The sequence below is a fragment of the Macaca mulatta genome, chromosome 8 (genome assembly GCF_049350105.2).
Source record: "Macaca mulatta isolate MMU2019108-1 chromosome 8, T2T-MMU8v2.0, whole genome shotgun sequence".
In the NCBI taxonomy this organism is placed as follows: Eukaryota; Metazoa; Chordata; class Mammalia; order Primates; family Cercopithecidae; genus Macaca; species Macaca mulatta.
In genome coordinates this window covers 73,468,500-73,489,680 of record NC_133413.1, presented here as the reverse complement: position 1 = coordinate 73,489,680, position 21,181 = coordinate 73,468,500, and the positions used below count along the sequence as shown (strand labels likewise).

The following is a 21,181-nucleotide window of genomic DNA, read 5'->3' as shown; positions in this document are numbered from 1 at the left end:
ACACACACACACACACACACACATTTGAATGCCACACAACACAAGAAACAATGCTTACAGACATGTTATTGTTTCCAGAAGAAAATGGTCAGTAAACTACTAAGGTGAAGACAAAAGACTACCCTTCCCCAGGATCACAGTGCACAAAAAGCAAAATGTCAAACAACAGTACTTCAAAGCAAAACAAAGGTCTGAGGGTGAAGCCAGTTCACTTGCAATCCTGTTAAAGAATGAGAGTCACCGTTTAGGTCCAATGCGCTGGGAACATTTGCTAGCTCAGAATGCAATATTGGTAGAATGTGCTAAGAATTCAACCAAGGATGCCGAAGGCATTAGCCAGCTGAGGCTCGTTTTTTCGGGAACCATCTCTAACATCGGGATCAGGAAATCTGTAAACTGTGCAGTATCTTCATGGGGCCAGCCATACTTCTCCACAAGTACATCAAAAGGGCATCAGGGCTTCGGCATGGTCATGTCGCAGTTCTCCTTTTCTGGTGAAAAACTCCTTGAAACATTTCCCCAACATAGCGTATTTTCGAGGGACTTTCCCCCGCAGTTCAATGATCAATGCTATGTGATCTTCGTCTCTGGAATAGTCTTCCCCAGAATGTGGTTCAAACAAATAATCGCCCATTGCCAGCTCAAATGCCATACATGCCGTGCTCCAGATGTCCGCAGGGGTGCTGTATCCCGTTCCTATTAAAACCTCTACGGAACGGTGCTGACGCATCTGGATGTTTTCCGTGAAGTGTTTATGCACCCAACAAGCATTTCCCAGGTCAGCAATTTCTACTCTAATTTTATCAGCATTTCGTGGATCCAGGGGGTTCACCAACAAGTCAGCCTCCTGGGTTTTGGCTTTTGGCAAATCCCCAGTACTGCAGGCTGAAACCGTCCTGCTTTTGTCATGGGACGGACTGCTTTCCCTTTGCTCAGTAAGTGGTGATCCCTCAGAAAGCACAGAGCCGCAGGCCACAGGTTCTAAGGATCCAGAGAACAACTGGGTGGAAAACTCTGGAAACTGTGACTCGGGAATTTTATGCCGTCCATTTGGCAATTCACTGTTGAATTGTTCATAGGAGCTGCTTTATGTGTAATCACTTTCTGCATTTGGCTCATCAAGATTATATTCCTAAGGATTTGGGCAGTCTTCTTCATTATCCTCTTCATCGTCCAGTTGCTGCTCCAGTGAGAATGGGCCATTTTCAAGATGGCCATTGGTTTTAGGTGATTCTATCCACCTCGGGTCTATGTTCGCAAGTTGCTGATCTACATCATCTTCTTTTTCAATGTTTTCTTTCTCAGGGTCTTCTTTCTCTTCCTGGTCCTCAGCTTCACCATTTCCCTTTGCGGTCTCTGCCTCGGCCGCTGCCTCTAATCCTGTTGTTTTTAGTTTCACCTCTGGGCCGTATTCACGGTCTGCCAGAGCGGCGGCGGCGGCGGCGGCGGCGGCGCAGGCGCAGTTCTTACCTCCTCCCGGCCGTTTGAGCCAGTGGAAGCCACAGCCCGGCGGGTCTCCTCACCCTCACGCTTAGCCGCCGCCTTCGCGAAGCCCCTAGGCCCGCTTCCGCCGCGTTGGAATGAGCTCCAGGATAGTGCTTCCCATTTAGGCCCAAAAGCGGAGGCCGAAAAGAGAGAAACACCCAAAAAATCCGGAGCCTCAACAGAAAGCTCCATTAGTTCCTCCTCCTTCCCCGCCACCAGCAGCACAGCCACCGCCAATTTTGGCAGATCCCACACCACCAGAGCCAAAGGAGGAGATCCTGGATCAGATGATGAGGAGCAAGAGGACCCTGCGGACTACTGCAAAGGTGGCTATCATCCAGTGAAAATTGCAGGCCTCGTCAATGGCTGGTATCATGTTATTAGAAAGCTTGGTCGGGGGCACTTCTCTACTGTCTGGCTGTGTTGGGATATGTAGGGAAAAAGATTTGTTGCAATGAAAGTTGTCAAAAGTGCTCGGCATTATACAGACACAGCCTAGGATGAAATAAAATTGCTCAAATGTGTTCAGGAAAGTGATCCCAGTGACCCAAAGAAAGACATGGTGATCCAGCTCATTGACGGCTTCAAGATTTCAGGCGTGAATGGGATACACGTGTGCATGGTCTTTGAAGTGCTTGGCCACCATCTCCTCAAGTGGATCATCAAGTCCAACTATCAAGGTCTCCCAGTACGTTGTGTGAAGAGAATCATTCGATGGTTCCTTCAAGGGTTAGATTTACACAGTAAGACCAAGATTATTCATCCTGACATAAAGCCGCAAAACATCTTGATGTGTATGGATGATGCATATGTGAGAAGAACGGCAGCTGAGACCACTGAGTGGCAGAAAGCAGGTATTCCGCCTCCTTCAGGGTCTGCACTGAGTACGGCTCCGCAGAAGAAACCTATGGGCAAAATATCTAAAAAACAAAAAGAAAAAACTGAAAAATAAACAGAAGAGGCAGGCTGAGTTATTGGAAAAACGCCTGCAGGAGATAGAAGAATTGGAGCAAGAAGCTGAAAGGAAAATAATAGAAGAAAACATCACCTCAGCTGCACCTTCCAATGAGCAGGATGGCGAATACCCTTTTCTTAACTTGAGAAATATATGATACAGAGGATCAAAGCATTTAGAGTCACCATAGTGTTTATACACATAAATATGCACATGCATACCCAGGCATATCCTTGCATGAACACGTGTGGTTACATACCAAAATATATATGCATACACATGCACACACATATATGCATACACACACACACAGACACTTAAAACACTTACAACTGTGTCTTATCACTCCTGCATTGTGGAAAAATAAACCATTTTAAGCTCCTTTTAGAGTTTTTGTAAAAAACAAACTCTAATGCCATTTGGCCTAATCGGAGTCCCCAAAACTACACTTATATTTTCTAACTTCTCTGTGGAATATTCTTATCTTTTTCATTCTCTGTGTTATTTCCTGAGTCTTCATTCTTTCCATTTCTTCAAGTCATTGACTTGTATCCTATCTCTCCTAAAAGCTATAAATCATTAAATGTTATTTTCTCCAATTCCAAAGCAATTTTCAGTGAACTTTAAAAACTCTTGAATCTATTTTATTTAGAACTAAAATTTTTAAAAATGATTTTCAGCACTCTTTTCATGAAGGAAGGAAAACTCAAGTATTATAATAAATGTTAAATATTTCCTTTTTTTGTCCCTGAAAATGTTTTGAATTATTTTTAATTGCACTCTTTATTTTAGTTTTTAAATATATGATGCTCTTTCCAAGAAGCCAGTTTCTTTAATCTTTTTAATTTTAAATATAAGTGCATTTTAATTTTCACTTTGTTTTACTTACAAAGAATCATAATTTTCTATGTGATACTGTAAATGTCATTGTTATGATTCCATTCATTGATTCCATATTGTATTTTCTTTTTAAAAAAATTATGTTCTTTCTAGAAGTGACTGCTTTGCACACTGCTATCTATGTGAAATATTTCTTCTTCTGTTAAACTATGTTAACATGATGAATCAGATCTGCCATGTAAATGAGAAGCCAAATAATGTTTTTACTGCTTTAAAATACAGAGGGGCAGCTGTCTAGTTTTATTAATATTGTTTTTATAATTGAATTTCTGGTGGCAAATTCACTTTTTGGCAATCAGTCTCAATAGCCAAACTGAACCTCAGCTCAAACAGATTGTTGTCAATAAAATATGGAGAAAGTAGAAATTTAGTTAGGACAAGTACAGATTTATAATGCAAGAAAACAATTGGAGCCCTAAATGCACCATATGGATATCAAGAGAGTCAATTTGTTTCACATGTGACACTAAAGAAGAAACAAAGAAAGTGCCTATGTCAGCTCCTTCATACACATCAAGATGAATCTGCCTTCTTTATGCACTCATTCATTTAAAGTTATTTTAGAATGTGAAGATTAGGCTGCTGATTCAAACCTGTTCATGGTTTAATTCTAAAATTATTCGTACTACCAAACATTAATTAAAGCCAAACTACTAATAAAAATAACACTTTAGTTTATTTGCAACAAATATGCTAATATCTTAATATAATCAGAAATTACAAAATAGCATCACAGTTATATTATTTGGAAAGAATGAATATGCCATTTCTTTTACAAGGCAGTTACTAAATTGACTCCATTCAAATAATGCAGTGAGTTCCCACAATATTCTGAAAATGATGCAGGCTGAAAAATTGAACCTCTTGCGGAATCATGACCAAAAAGAAATGTCCCGTTCAGTAATCTTACTGTTGGTTCACCGAGGCAGATGCACTTTTGGGTGGAGTAGACGAGCAAATAATTTGAGTTAATTGTGAGGCAAGAAGGACTGGCATTCTAGCAGATGCCTTGTGAAAATGGAACTTTGACAAAGTCAACAAGATATGCTGGGGTGTGGCCTGGCATGGCTCCCAGCAAGGCTACGGAGAGAGGTACATTCTACATTGTCAGGAGCAGAGTGCAAAGGATGAGCAAGGAAGAGACAGGGATATTAGCCTTGTTCCAGAAAAGGAGGGAAGATCAAGATGCAAGTGAGCAGAAACCCAAGGTACATACTCCAGAGAGCTTTGAGGAGAGTAGCTCAGAACAACATCTCAAGCATGTTTCTTTTCTTCGGAGGCAGCCCAGAAATGAACCTAACAATTTTTGAAACCCCTGCAAAAGTTTGATGAAGTTGTTCTGCTACCAACTTTGTAGCCAGCTAGTCAAATGTATGTACAAAGTGGAGAACCAAATCCAGTTTCCACTCCGAGGACTTTTCTACAGTTTACTGTTAGTTACTTTGCATCTCTCAGATGGTTTGCTTCCTGGCCTTAGAATGATTTGGGGGAGCAGAGGGCAGCAGGTGCTGAAAATAAGGCTGGAAATGAAGATTAATATGGAAAGGGATATCTGAAGGTAGAGGCTGGGAGTGCTTGAAGAAGCTGGTCTGATTTTTTTCTCTGATGATGGTGTAAATTAAAGATATGGCTTCAAGTACCATCAGTTCTGCTAGCATGCTTGCTTTGAAACGTGAATTTGTCCCAATATGATTGATATATTAGGAAACAACCTGAACATAACAATTTGGGAATATTAGGGAACAATTTTCCGTCAAATTTCAGACAACTTTTCTTCTACTTCACAGTAACTCATAGTCTGCAATCCTTCTGTTGCGAATTTCCACAAGTAAACTGCAGATACTTTTCAAAGTAAAATGCCCCATTTATTGTAGTATATATGTACTTCTTAACCATCTAATATGTATAAATATATTACATCATTTTAATAGATCTCTATTTTTAAATATTGCTGTTGAAGCATTTGAGTGTTGTTCCCCTGACCCATTTTTTCCCTAAGTCTTGTGGCTTTTACTGCATTATTTCTTAGGAACACGTATGCCTCATTAAAGCAGAATTTATGGGACAATCAGTTTATCTGCTAATATGATTGGGATGGATTGCAAAGCATTTGGAAAGGTATTTGTGATTGTGTTCTGGGATTCTGGTAGAAGAACCCTTCTGGTCTATCCTTGTCAATGGCATTAATACAGATTTCTCAATAGTCAAAAAATAAGGATACTTCCCCAGTGCTTTCATGAAGAAATTAATAGAAACCAATGTGCCTGAAGAGCAATGCAGACACAGGATGTGACTGTGAAGGAGAGGGACATTGGGAGTGTGGGAGCCTCCTTGATAATGGGTGCTCTTCTGGAGCTAACAGGTTTTCCCTACCTGATTTTTGCTGCTCCAAGGTGAACAATATACTTTTCAGTCTTGCCAGTTTTCAAAATCGACAAATTCTGTGTATGTAGCAGGTAACTGAATAGCTGAGTTTTTCAGGAATTAAAATGCAGGGAGTTTGGAATTGACTTTCTGGTTTTGTAATTGGGAAGGTACTGGATCTGGCAGCATGAGGAAAGAAGAGGACCAGTAAATAAATCTGTTCTTGGCTCACCCGTGCATCTCATTGAGGTTCTGATGGTCTGTGTTAATGGCCCACAGGAGGTTTGGCTTCCCCAAGGAAGTGACACCAACACTTTATGAGTTGTCAGTGAGGGTTTGATGGATAAAACCTTGTTCTCTCCAGTGATACAGTCAGATTCAACAGAGACAATCCTCAGAGAGAGTTCCCTTACAAACCCCACCCCCCACCCTGCCCCACCTGAGGCCCTCACAGCCTTCCTGTGCTCTTTTAAAGGAGTTGCCCTCTGCAGTGCAATAAGTCACAAGACTGGTTCCTTAAGACTGGAGTTAATATTAAATTGGTAAATGCAAGACTTAACTCATACTAGACCTCTGACAACTGCTAAAATATTTTATTGTTGCATATCATTTTTATTGGAGAGCTGATTTTAAAAACTATGTTTTAAGTAGCCCAGAGCATTTTAGAGAAATGTCAAGAGAGAAAAAGGGGGACGAATGAAAGAGAGAGAAAGGGCTTTAGTTTCCCATCCCATTTTAAGGGAAACAGCTTCACTTTTATGTTTTATAATAGAGATTTGTTACGGGTTGAAGTGTGTTCCCCTCGAAATATGGAAGTCCGAACCTCTGGTGCTTATGAAAGAGGGTCTTTGTAGAACATCGAATGAAAGTGAGGTCATTAGGAAGGATCCCAATCCAATATGTCTAGACTCCTTAGAAAAAGGAGCAATTTGAGCACAGAGACAGACACACACACAGACACACAGAGTACACCATAGAAACTACAAGACAGAGATAGGGTGATGATTTCACAAACCAAGAAAAGCCAAAGATTGCTGGCAAACCACAGAAACTAGGAGAAAGCCATGGAACAAATTCTCCCTCACAGCCCTCCACAGGAATCAGTCCTCCAACACCTTGATCTCAGACTGCTGTCCTCCAGAACTGTGAGACAATACATTTCTGTTGTTTAGGCCACCTAATTTGTAGTACTTTGTTATGGCAGTACTGGAAAACAAAAACAACGACAAACGGATTCTTGGTAAAATTTCACTTGAAAGACAAAGCAAAAAGAGTTACCAGATTAAAAACATGTGAAAAGTATAGAATTAGAGACAGTGGGCGAGATGGAGAACTGGGGTTGTTTCCAATCCAGAACTCCACTTGTTCAAAGGACACAGACAGACCTCTGTGTCCCAAGATTCTGCCAAGGTAAAGTGAAACACATACTTTCTGACATGGGTATCAGGTTGATGTCTTCATGGTGGGGCTGGCACTGTATAGTTTTTGATGAGTCAGGAGAGCAAGAATAGCAATATCACCCAACATTCAGATTATGTAATAGCCTAATGGAATCATGATCAGAAACGTCTGAGCAGTCTAATATGTACTCAATGTGGCCATAATAAAAAGATCTTTTATCACTCTTCATGATTCTGGCTAGTTATGTTTTTCAGGAATCCTTGTTTGGTATAAATTATAGTTCACTTGTGCTAATACTGCAATCCTGGAGTCCATGGGAAGGTATTGGTTTTAGATAATGATTTTATTTAACACCTGGTGCTCGCTGCACAGATGTGCATCCTTGCTTCTCCTCTGGACAAGGAGGAAAGACAATAGATGGGTAGATGGAGCCCTTCTGTAGATTTCTTTCATTAAATTCTCCATGGGATGACATCTTTGACTGATCATGAATACATGTACCTGGCAGAAGATCAATAGCTCAGGCAGCAGGCTAGAAGACAGGTGGTCTTTGGGCTTAAAAAATCTAAATATTTCAAAGTCCTGGGATTTCTGTCAGGAACAGTACATTTTGTTTTCTTTTGTACTCCAGTGTGTTCCTACCTGAGGGAGGCTGCTGGAAGTGATGATAAAAGCACCAGGGTTAGCCTTGGCTTTCAGTGATTTCAAGTGATGCTAGGAAAGTCCCTGAGTTCCCAGAATCACCAGGTTGTGAGGGAGTAGATAGTATGCAGAACACATATCCCTAGTGACATTCAAAATTATTAGTGGGTCTGGAAGCTTTTGAGGCACTGATAAAAAATTGAGGTTGTTTTTGTATATTGTGTTCATGGTGTTGTCACCCAGCTCAAGGAGTTACTCAGTCATGACACTATAGTTTGTGTGTGTGGCTAAGACCGATTCTTGAATAACAGCCAGTGTCCTTATTGAACTAAAGTGGAACTTTGAGGATCCCCAGATAATGAGGTTTCCAATTCTGTCATGTGTGCCTTGACAACCCTCCACAGTACGTACGGGAGACATCATCACTGATCGAGGCACACAATTTATGCTGAGCCTAGAAGAGGACTGGGAATTCTACAGCCATCTAGCGAGGCAGTCACCACCAGTAGATTAGTTGTCAAGCACGTTAAGTCTATTTGCCTTGGCTGTCTTAGGTGTTGAGTAAGCACTCAGCATGAGGCCTTTTGCCTTTCCTGAAATGAGGCCAGATGGGTGGCTCAGTCCCAGAAAAGCTCCAGTGTCCCCTTAGAGAAAAATTAGTCTGAGTAGAAATACCTAGATTTATTTCTGGGATATACAGTCTGGAGGCTGTTTTACCCTTGGTTGTGAGCCATGTGCAAAAACACAAGTTGTCACGAACAACTGCTCCTAGTCACCACTTGCAACCTGAGGTCAAGAAGCTGGCCTTGGACCAATCTGCATCAGATAGAAAAATTCATCTGACAGCACTGCATAAGGATAAGTACCACTGACTGTCTCCAATGTCTATTCAAACCTCTCCAGGAATTTGTTTAGCAGGAATAAGTGGGAGCAAGTCCGCTGAAGTGAATTACACTCTCTCTTCAAGGTCTGTGAGGTGGGCTAGTCTCTTGGAAGGAGCCTTAGGTCTAGTCCTTGATCACCTGTTAGTGTAAATTATCTGCAATGTTAAAACAGAAGCAAGGGAGAAAAAGCAAACTGGCATCTATGGTGGCTGGAATTTTGTATACACAATCTCATTAATCTTCTCAACAGCCCCTTGAGTGGGTGGTATGATTTCATTTTACATGCAAGAAAGGTGATGGCTCAGAGGGATTGTGGACCCTGCCCAATGTCACAAGTAGGAAATGACAGAAGTGAGGTTACATTTAGCTCTGCTCAGACGCTGCCCTTATTCCTTAGGCATCTGCTGCTACCATACCACATGGCCTGTACTTGAAAATAAGCCACATCTATCCTATCACGTATTTTGCCTCTTCCGAATTTTAAATAGCTTCCCATTATTGTTTCAGGTCCCTTCTCTACAGTCAGCATTTAAGCAGATTGATCGAGCACTGTTGCCCACCTATCCAAGCTTAAAGGCTGCCATTAGTAATAATTCTGACATTTCTGAGGTCATTCCTTCTCCTCCCCTCAACACAGAGACACAGTCTGGCTCCACAATTCAAAATGAAAAAGCAAAATGGCAACGAATGTCAACTGCAACAGTGATTCTTACAGACAAAGCACTAAGAGAGCAAAGCTATTAAAAATTTTATTCTCCTTTGCCCTTCCATTTACTGGGCTATATCTTCTTTATCCTACTGAAATCAGCAACATTGGAAGCAATATCTATGACCACTACCTAGGACACATACACTATCCTCTACATGAAAATCTAGTAGCGTGAGACCCACAAATAGCTTGTTTAGTACTGGGGGTTGGTATCAAAAAGTGAGCAAATCTTGTAGGATTTACTATAAAGAATATAGGGAACTATAGCAACATAAGAGCTCATTATCTTTGAAGCAATTTAAGCATACACACACATATATGTATATATTTATTTGGTTTTGGTTAAAATGCTTTTTATTTAATTTGGTTAAATGTAACTAGGTTACTTCTATGAAGGTTTTTTTTTGTTGTTGTTCACTTGAAGTAAGAGTATAGAAAAAGTTAACTGGGTTACTAAGAATAGATAGGATGGCTGGTGCAGCAGCCCAGACAAGAAGATGACAGCTTGGCCTAAGGTTGTGGTGGTCAAAGTAGAATAAAGTAGATACATCTGGGTTACTTAGGAGATTAACAAGTGATAAGACTTGGTTATGAACTGGGGTGAGTGGATACAGCACCTTCAACTGAATTATCGAGCTATCCACATTGGGATTGATCGGGGAAACAACCCGAATCATGGAGAAGGAAGAAAAGCAGGGTAGGGTGATGGCCCACCTGGGTGTGACACAGAGCCAAGGGAATCCCTACCCCCAGCCAAAGGAAGCAGTGAGTGATTGTGCAACCCTGGGAAACCAGGCTTCTCCCACAGATCTTTGCAACCTGCGAATCAGGAGATCCCCTCATGAGCCCACACCACCAGGGCCTTGGGTCCAACACAAAGAGCTGTGTGGAGTCTTGGCAGAGAAGCTGCTCAGGCATGCACCAAGATCCAGGAACTTTACATACTCCAGTCCTGGGATCCCCAACAAAGGTGTCTGCAGCCCGGGCAATGCATGGTGTCCGTACATACTCCTAGGAAGGGGGCTGAATCCAAGAAGCGAAGCAGCATTGGTCTGTGGGTCCCACTTCCATGGCACCTCAGAAGACAAGACCCACTGGCTTGGAATTTCAGCCAGCCTGCAGTAACAGGGTGCCTGCCTGAGAAGAAATGGGGCCCTGAGGGGAGGGGCAGGCTGCCATCTCTGCTGTTTGGTTGACTCAGCTGTTTCAGCCTGTGGACTTTGGAGCGTCCAAATGGTCTGGATGAGGAATAGTTTCCCCAGTGCAGCATAGCTGCTTTGCCAGAATGTGGCCAGATTGCTTCTGTAAGCGGGACCTCAATCCATTCCCCCTCACTGGGTGAGACCTTCCAGCTGGGCCTCCAGCTACCTCAACCTGCACATATGGTATGGACAGAGCTCTGATCTCTCCTTGGGATGCAGTGCCCTGGGGGTGGGGCATGCCACTACCTTGGCTGTTCAAGCATCTTAGCCAGTCCAGCCTGTGGGCCTTGGGGTTCCCAGTCTGATTGGAGGATGAAGAGATCCCCAACACAGCACGCTCCTCTATCGAAAAGCAGCCAGACTGCTTCTTTAAGCGGGTACTAGATCACATTTCTCCTGACTGGGTGAGACCTCCCAAACAACGTCTTCAGGCACCTCTTACAAGTGTGTTTGGCCTGGCAACAGGTCAGTAACCCCCTGGGATGGAGCTTCCAGAGGAAGGGGCAGGCTGCCATCTTTGCTGTTTCACAGACTTCACTGGTGATACCTCCAGGTACAGGAAAAACCGAGATAACTAAGGTCTGGAGCAGACCCCCAGCAAACCATAGCAGCCCTATGGAACAGCGGTCAGACTGTTAAAAGAAAAACAAAACAAAACAAAACAGAAAACAACAACAAGAAAAAATCCCTATGAGAATCCCATCCAGTTGTTAGCAACCTCAAAGATCAAAGGTAGATAAGCCCACAAAGATGAGAAAGAATCAACTAAAAAATGTCAAAAACTCAAAAAACCAGAGTGCCCGCTTTCTTCTAAATGACTACAGTGCTTCTGCAGCAAGGGCTTAACACAGGGCTAAGGCTGACATACTGAAATGAGAGAAGTAGGCTTCAGAATGTGGATAAAAATGAACATCGCTGAGCTAAAGGAGCATGTTGTAACCCAACACAAAGAATCTAAAAGTCATAATAAGACAATGCAGAAGCTGACAGTCAAAAAAACCAGTTTAGAGAGGAACATGATAGAACTGAAAAACACAATACAAGAACTTCACAGTGCAATCACAAGTATTAATAGCAGAATAGACCAAGTGGAGGAAAGAATTTCAGAGCTTGAAGACTGTCTTTCTGAAATAAGACTGGCAGAAAAGAATAGATAAAAAAGACTGTAAAGGAATGAACAAAACCTCCAAGAACTATGGGATTATGTAAAGAGACCAAATCTATGACTGATTGGGGTATGTGAAAGAGACGGGGAGAATGGAAGCAATTTGGAAAACATACTTCAGGATATCATCCAGGAGAACTTCCTCAACCTGGCAACACAGGTCAACATTCAAATTCAAGAAATGCAGAGAACTCCAGTAAGATACTCCATGAAAAGGTTATTCCCAAGATACATAATCATCAGATTCTCTAAGGTCGAAATGAAACAAAAAATGTTAAGGGCAGCCAAAGAGAAAGGCAAGGTCACCTAAAAAGGGAGGCCCATGAGAATAACAGTGAACCTCTCAGAAGACACTCTACAGCCAGAAGAGATTGGGGGTCAATATTCAACATTCTTAAAGAAAAGAATTTCTGGCCCAAGTTGGTCGCTTCCTGCACCAAAGTGAGAAGCAGCCAACATGTAAAGGTGGGAGTCACATTACAAAACTGAGGGCGATGAAGAAGCAAAGAAGAACAAGAAGAGAACCTTGAAGCAAGTGGAGACTATAAGTATTCAGGACGAGATAGTTTGGTTTTTGTGGTTGATGCTTCCAGGGCTATGTTTGAATCTCAGAGTGAAGATGAGTTGACTCCCTTTGACATGAGCATCCAGTGTATGCAAAGTGTGTACACCAGTAAGATCATAAACAGTGATTGAGATCTCTTGGCAGTGGAGTTCTATGATACAGAGAAAGACGAAGATTCAGTAAAATATTTATGTCTTACAGGAGTTGGAGAATCCAGATGCAAAATGAATTCTAGAGTTTGACCAGTTTAAGGGGCAGCAGGAACAAACATGTTTCCAAGACCTGAGGGACTACAGATCTGATGACTCATTCAGTGAAGTGCTGTGGGTCTGTGCCAACCTCTTTAGTGATGTCCAGTTCATGATGAGTCATAAGAAGATCATGCTGTTCACCAGTGAAGACAACCCCCATGGCAATGACAGTGCCAAAGCCAGCTGGGCCAGGACCAAAGCCAGCTGGGCCAGGACCAAAGCCAGTGATCTCCGAGATACAGGCATCTTCCTTCTCTTGATACACCTGAAGAAACCTGGGTGCTTTGACATATCCTTGATCTATAGAGATATCACCAGCATAGCAGAGGATGAGGACCTCAGGGTTCACTTTGAGGAATCCAGCAAGCTAGAAGATCTGGTACAGAAGGTTTGCACCAAGGAGACCAGGAAGCAAGCACTCAGCAGGTTAAAGGTGAAGCTCATCAAAGATATAGTGATCTCTGGGCATTTATAATCTGGTCCAGAAGGCTCTCAAGCCTTCTCCAATAAAGCTCTATTGGGAAAAAAATGAACCAGTGAAAATCAAGAAAATCAAAATTTAACACAAATACAGGCAGTTTGCTTCTGCCTAGCGATACCAAGAGATCTCAGATCTATGGGAGTCTCAGATTATAATGCAGAAAGAGGAGACAGAAGAGCTAAAACAGTTTGATGATTCATGTTTGATGCTCATGGGTTTCAAACCCTTGGTAATGCTGAAGAAGCACAATCACCTGAGGCCATCCCTGTTCATGTGCCCCGAGGAGTTGCTGGTGATTGGGAGCTCAACCGTGTTTAGTGCTCTGCACATAAAGTGTCTGGAGAAGGAGGTTGTAGCATTGCGCAGATACGTACCCCACAGGAACATGTCTCCTTATTTTGTGGCTTTGGTGCCACAGGAAGAGGATGGAGGACCAGAAAATTCAGGTAACTCCTCCAGGATTCCAGCTTGTCTTTTTATCCTTTGCTGATGATAAAAGGAAGATGTCCTTTACTGAAAAAGGCATAGCAACTCCAGAGCAGGTGGACGAGATGAAGGCTATCATTCAGAAGCTCCGCTTCACATACAGAAGTGACAACTTTGAGAACCCCGGGCTGCAGCAGCACTTCAGGAACCTGGAGGCCTTGGCCTTGGATTTGATGGAGGCTGAATAAGCGTGGACCTGACATTGCTCTAAGTTGAAGCAATGATTAAAAGACTGGGCTCCCTGGTGGCTGAGTTTAAGGAGCTTGTTTACCCACCAGATTACAATCCTGAAGGGAAATTTACCAAGAGAAAACACAATAATGAAGATTTTTGGAAGCAAAAGGCACAAGGCGAAGTATTCAGAAGAGGAGCTGAAGGCTGATATCTGCAAGGGCACGCTGGGCAAGTTCACTGTGCCCATGCTGAAAGAGGCATACGGGCTGAAGAATGGGCTGAAGAAGCAGGAGCTGCTGGAAATTCTCACTGAGCACTTCCAGGCCTGACCAGAGGCTGCATGTCCAGCCACTCCTTCACACAGTGGCCAGGCTGCCTGGCCTTGTTCTCAGCCAGTTAAAATGTGTTTCTTCTGAGCTAGGAAGAGTCTGCCCAACAGAAGTTGGATTTTACATTTTTGAGACTTTCTGTTGCCATGGTGATGGTGTAGCCCTCCCACTTTACTCTATCTTACTTTATTGCCTGAATAAAGAGCCCTAAGTTTGTACTGAAAACAAAACAAAACAAACAAAAAAAAAAAAAAAAGAAAAAAAAAAGAAAAGAATCTTCAACCCAGAATTTCATATCCAGCCAAACTAAGCTTTATAAGTGAAGGAGAAATAAGATACTTTTCAGACGGGCAAATGCTGAGGCAGGCAAATGCTGTCTCAATGATCTGCCTAATGTTGTCAGTGGGATGTTAAATCTCTGCCTTATAAGAGCTTCTGAAGGAAGCACTAAATATGGAAAGAAAAACCATCACCAGCCATTACGAAAACACACTGAAGTACACAGACTAGTGACACTATGGAGTAACCACATAAACTAGTCTGCAAAATAATCAGCTAGCATCATGATGACAGGATCAAATTCACACAAAACAATACTAACATTAAATGTAAATGAGCTACATGCCCCAGTTAAAAGACACAGAATGGCAAGCTGGATAAAGAATCAAGATACATCTATATGGATCTTAAGCCTCACAGAGGATCAAAATAAAAGGATAGAAGAAAATTTATCAAGCAAATGGAGAACAGAAGAAAGCAGGAATTGCAATCCAAGTTTATGATAAGACAGACTTTAACAAAGATCAAAAGGACTAAAAGGCATTACATAATGGTAAAGGTTTGAATTCAACAAGAAGTGCTATCTTAAATATATACACACCCAGTACAGGAGCACCCAGATTCATAAAGCAAGTTCTTAGAGATTTTAAAAGAAACTTAGACTCCCACACAATAATAGTGAGAGACTTTAACACCTCACTGACAATATTAGGCAGATAATTGAGACAGAACATTGACAAAGATATTCAGGGCCTGAACTCAGGTCTGGATCAAGTTGACCTGATAGATAACTATGAAACTCTCCACCCCAAAACAACAGAATATATATTCTTCTCATCACCACATGGCACTTACTCTAAAATTGATCACATAATCAGAAGTAAAACACTCCTCAGCAAATGCAAAAGAGCTGAAATCCTAACAGTCTCTTGGACCACAGCACAATCAAATTAGAACTTAAAATTAAGAAATTCACAGAAAACCATACAACTACACTGAAATTGAACAACCTGCCCCTGGATGACTTTTGGGTAAATAATGAAATCATTGCAGAAATCAAGAAGTTCTTTGAAACTAATGAGAGCAAAGATACAATGTACCAGCATGTGTGGGATGCAGCTAAAGCAGAGTTAAGAGAGAAATTTACTCACTAAATACCCATACCAAAAAGCTAGAAAGATCTCAAGTTAACAACCTAACATCACAGTTAAAAGAACTAGAGAACCAAGAGCACACAAACCCGAAAGCTAGCAGAAATAACCAACATCAGAGCTCAATTGAAGGAGAGACACGAAAAGCCCTTCAAAAATCAACGAATCCAGGAGCTGCTTTTGCTGGAGAAAAGTAATAAAATAGATAGACTGATAGCTAGACTAATAAAGAAAACATAGAGAAGATTCAAATAGACACAATTAGAAATGATAAGGGGGATATTACCACTGACCCTACAGACATACAAACAACCATCAGAGAAAACTATAAACACCTCTATGCACATAAACTAGAAAATCTAGAAGAAATGGATACTTTCCCGGCACATACGCCCTCCAAAGACTGAATCGGGAAGAAATTGAATCCCTGAATAGGCCAATAGAGAGTTCTGAAATTGAGACAATAATAAATAGCCTACCAATTAAAAAAAAAAAAAAAAAGGCCCAGGACCCCAGGACCAGTTGAATTCACATCTGAATTCTACCAGAGGTACCAAGAATAGCTGGTACCACTCCGACTGAAACTATTCCAAAAAATTGAAAAGAGGGACTGCTCCCTAACTTATTCTATGAGGCCAGCATTATTCTGATACCAAAACCTGGCAGAGATATGGCAAAAAAGGAAACTTTAGGCCATTATCCTGGATAAACATCAATGCAAAAATCCTCAACAAAATACTGGCAAACTGAATCCGGTAGCACATCAAAAACTTTATCCACCATGACCAAGTTGGCTTCATCTCTGAGATGCAAGCTAGTTCAACATACACAAAACAATAAACGTAATTCATCACATAAACAGAACTAAAGACAAAAACCACATGATTATCTCAATAGATGCAGAAAAGGCCTTTGATAAAAATTAACTTCCCTTCATATTAAAAACTCTAAACAAACTAGATCTTGAGGGTACATACCTCAAAATAATAAGAGCCATATATGACAAACCCACCGTCCATAGTAAATGGGCAAAACCTTTCAAGGGGAAGCATTCCCTTTGAAAACTGGCACAAGTCAAGTTTGCCCTCTCTCACCACTACTATTCAAGATAGTATTGGAAGTTCTGGACCAGGCAATCAGGCAAGAGAAAGAAATAAAGTGTATTCACATAGGAAGAGAGGAAGTCAAACTATCCCTGTTTGCAGATGACATGATCCTATGCCTAGAATATCCCATTGTCTCAGATCAAAAGCTTCTTAAGCTGATAAGCAACTTCAGCAAAGTCTGAGGATACAAAATCAATGAGCAAAAATTGCTACCATTCCTATACACAAACAACAGGCAAGCTGAGAGCCAGATCACAAATGAACTCCCATTCACAATTGCCAGAAAAAGAATAAAATACCTAGGAAAACAACTAACAAGAGAAATGAAGGACCTTTTTAAGAAGAACTACAAACCATTGTTCAAATAAATCCGAGATGACACAAACAAATGGAAAAACATTCTATGCTCATGGATAGAATCAATATCGTGAAAATGGCCACACTGCCCAAAGCAATTTATAGATTCAATGCTACTCCCATTAAACTACCATTGACATGCTTCACAGAATTAGAAAAACTATTTTAAAATTCATAGGACCAGAAAAGAGCCAAAATAATCAAGGCAATCTTAAGCAAAAAGAAAAAAGCTGGAGGCATCACGTTACCAAACTTCAAACTATACTACAAGGCTACAGTAACCAAAACAGCATTGTACAAGTACAAGAGCAGACACATAGACCAATGGAATACAATAGAGAACCCACAAATAAGGCCACATGCTTACAACTATCTGATCTTTGACAAACCTGACAAAAGCAATGGAGAAAAGATTCCCTATTTGATAAATTATACTGGGAGAACTGGTTAGCCATATGCAGAAAATTAAAACTGGATCCTTTCCTTACACCATATACAAAAGTCAACTCAAGATGCATTAAAGACTTAAATTAAACCCCAAAACTATAAAAACCATAGAAGAAAACCTAGACTATGCCATTCAGGACATAGCACGGGCAAAGTTTCATGATCAAGATACTAGAAACAATTGCAACAAAAGCAAAAATTGACCAATGGGGTCTAATTAAATTAAAAAGCTTCTGCACAGGAAAACAAACTATCAACAGAGCAGATACAACCTACAGAGTGGGAGAAAGTTTTTTTGCACTTTATCCATCTGACAAAGGTCTAATATCCAGCATCTATAAAGAACTTAAATTTATAAGAGAAAACTAAACAACCCCATTAAAAAGTGGGCAAAGAACATGAACAGAGACTTCTCAAAGGAAGACACACATGTGGTCAACAATCATGTGAAAAACAGCTCAACATCACTGATCATTAAAGAAATGCAAATCAAAACTGCAATGAGATACCATCTAATGTCAGTCATAATGGCTATTACTAAAAAGTCAAAAAACAAATGCTGGTGAGGTTGTGGAGAAAAAGGAACACTTTTACACTGTTAGTGAGAGTGTAAATTAGTTCAACCATTGTGGAAGACAGTGTGGTGATTTCCCAAAGACCTAGCAGCAGAAATACCATTTGGCCCAGCAATCCCATTACTGGATATATACCCAAAGGAATATAAATCATTCAATTATAAAGATACATGCATGTGCATGTTCATTGCAGCACTAGCCACAATGACAAAGACGTGGAATCAACCTAAATGCCTGAGATGGTTTGGTTGTGTCCCTACGCAAATCTCACCTTGAATTGTAATAATCCCCACATGTCAAGGGCAGGGACAGATGGATATAATTGAATTATGGGGGCATTTACTGCCATACTGTTCTCATGGTAGTGAATAAGTCTCACAAGATCTCATGGTTTTATAAATGGGAGTTACCCTGCACAAGCTCTCTTGCCTGACACCATGTAAGACATGACTTTGCTCCTCATTCACCTTCCACCATGACTGTGAGCCCTCCCCAGCCATGTGGACCTATGAGTCAATTAAACCTCTTTCTTCATAAATTACCCAGCCTTGGGTCTTTATTCACAGCATGAGAACAGATTAATACAATGCCTATCAATGATAGACTGAATAAAGAAGATGTGGTAAATGTATATCACAGAATAATATACAGGCTTAAAAACGAATGAGATCATGTTCTTTGCATGAACATGGATGAAGCTAGAGGTTATTATCCTTAGCAAACTAATGCAGGAACCAAAAACCAAATACCACATGTGCTGACTTATAAGTGGGACCTGAATGATGAGAACACATGGTCATGAGGGGGAGAATAACACACATGGGGCCTGTTGGAGGGTGGGGGATGAGCGGAAGGAGAACATCAGGAAGAACAGCTAATGGATGCTGTGCCTAATACCTGGGTGATGGAATAATCTGTACAGTAAACCATCATGGCACATGTTTATCTATGTAACAAACCTGCACATCCTGCACATGTACCTCTGAACTTAAAAGTTGGAAGTAAAAAAAAATCAACTGGAAAAAGAAGATTCTATTATTTAAAAGGGAATTAAACTTTCTTTTAACTTTGAAAAAGGAAAATTCTTTTGTCAAAGCTCTTTTAGTTCATGCCTCTCTGTTGCACATTCATCACTTATTGGACTGAAAACAGATGGGCTTTCTTTCCTGCCCTCTACATATTACTTTAGCGTTTTTTATGTTTATTCCTCTCTGATAGCTGTGTGATCATGATGAATTTTTAAAAAATCAAGTACAAATTGAGATTTTTCTATCTTGTGGATAGCAATCAAATTTTAGAAATTTGACATTCTGAATTCACGCTATATCTTCTAAAAAGACTGGGACCTCTGGTTAGTTCTGTGTAGCTAAGAATCACAAAGCAGGTTTGTTTTTATTAAGTAAATCAATAGAATACAGAAAGCAGGGTGAATGTTGTATTTAGTAAAATTATGTTGAAACTACTAGCAGGTTGGGTGTGTGGTGAACAAAAAGGATTTGTCAGAACAAAGCCTCTCTTCCCTAGGCCACTCATTTTTTTTTTTTCTTTACTGAGTACACTGTTCAGTCCTTGCTTAAATAATGCCAGTTTCCTCTTGCTCCCAGTCCTGCCTGCCAGAATTTTGTGCCTGGTCAGCAGTCTGCATGTCTGTATGAACTATTACGTGAATATCTGTTTAAAATTCTCTTTTCTCTGATTTTATTTCACATCTTCTGGGATAACTGTGATAAGCCAAAGTAATAAATGTATAAGCTACATCAGTTATTTAGAGTTTTCAATCCTGACCCAATCCTCTTTCGTCATTCACTGCGGGTACTATATTTGCTCTCTTCCAGTTCACCACTGCTCCTGGACAGGACTCATATTCAGGTCCTGTGGGATGGTAGGGACAAGCGAGCTAAAGAAGCCCCTAGTTTCTTTTTGTTAAACTTCTTGTTTAGGAAAGGACTGATGAGAGGAGGAGGAAGAATGTTTGATAAATATAGGCAAGAAGCCAACTCTGTTAGGTACAGTATATACATATTAAATATATGTAATAGATTATATATACACACACACATATATACATACATACACACACATATATACATACACACACACATATATACACACACACACACACACATATATATATAAATCTATTATCATGCAGGTCAATGAATCTATATTATGAAAAAGAAGATTTATAAAAAAACACAGAGCCAATGTAGGAGCAAGAGAAGTGGAAATAGGAAAGCATTGAAAGAATCCCTAACTTTGGACATCTGCCTTCATATTAACCCTAAAAAAAATCCAACACATGATCGAATATTTCTTTTTTTATTTCTAGTGATGTCCACATATGTTCTAGGTCTGGACAGTGGTCTTTGATGATTTACGGTTGCGTACAATGTACTTGGTAGGAAAAACAGGCATATTTCATCTAAACTTCCTTTCAGATGTGGAGCAGGAAGGTAAGTGAACGGGAGGGCGCAGAGCACCAGGGGCCCTTCTTAGAAAGTGTTTCCTTGTTGGGTAATGGGAGTATGATTCATGGAGTGTTGGGGATGCTGTGGTTAATTGACTGCCCAAGCTCAATGTTTCTGCCCCCGATAGACCTGGCAGTACATTTATGGGAGCCCAAATGGGGACAGCCAGCAAAATGAAACAAGCTCCTTTGACCAGGAATTCTTTCTCATTCTTGTCTTTTGCCTTAATCCTTTTTCATCTAGACTTCAGGTAGATCACATTAAATTCTAATGTATAGCATTTCGTATCAAAGCAACTAATCTAGAACAACAAAATGAAGTGTTCCCACTAAGGCTCAGCTATCAATATCTGATAACGTTGAAGTCAAAGAAAATTAAACTTTTATCTCGTGAGGCAATAAAGTGAGGACCTACTCCATTCTTGGGTAAAAAATAACATTTTTCTTTTACCCTGATTTCACATTTTTTTTGTAAGTGATAACCTACAGCTTAATTAAGACTCCTAAATATAAACAGTTAATCTGAAATTTTCTGAAGGAATCTGAAATTCCTACCATATGTGGAAATAAATTGTCCTTTTTGGTTGGACATGTGTACACAAGATATCTAGAAAGTTATTTTATTCTGTAGATACTTTCACTTTTTATCTTGTTTAACTTTTAGTAACTCTGGAGAGTTCCCCCATTATGCTTTCTGTAAATAATGGAATCCTAAAATATTTAAAAAACTTGAGGCAAAAATGCAAATATGTTAATTTGCCAAAAAATACTTAAGGCCAAAGTTGCCCTGTCCCATCAACCAGGCC

At 40.6% G+C, this 21,181-nt stretch overlaps 1 protein-coding gene and 3 pseudogenes across 5 annotated transcripts in view; 2 read left to right on the top strand and 2 right to left on the bottom strand.

The window, feature by feature from the left end:
• Nucleotides 1–21,181, bottom strand: part of NKAIN3 (sodium/potassium transporting ATPase interacting 3) — a 731,409-nt gene that overhangs the window by 139,198 nt on the left and 571,030 nt on the right. The gene's annotated exons all lie outside the window — the stretch shown is intronic.
• LOC707847 (SRSF protein kinase 2 pseudogene) lies at nucleotides 303–1,456 on the bottom strand (annotated as a pseudogene).
• On the top strand, nucleotides 1,650–2,597 carry LOC144330648 (SRSF protein kinase 2 pseudogene; annotated as a pseudogene).
• LOC100431049 (X-ray repair cross-complementing protein 6 pseudogene) lies at nucleotides 12,165–14,268 on the top strand (annotated as a pseudogene). The gene has a single exon (XR_013396834.1). The product of XR_013396834.1 is annotated as an X-ray repair cross-complementing protein 6 pseudogene (transcript).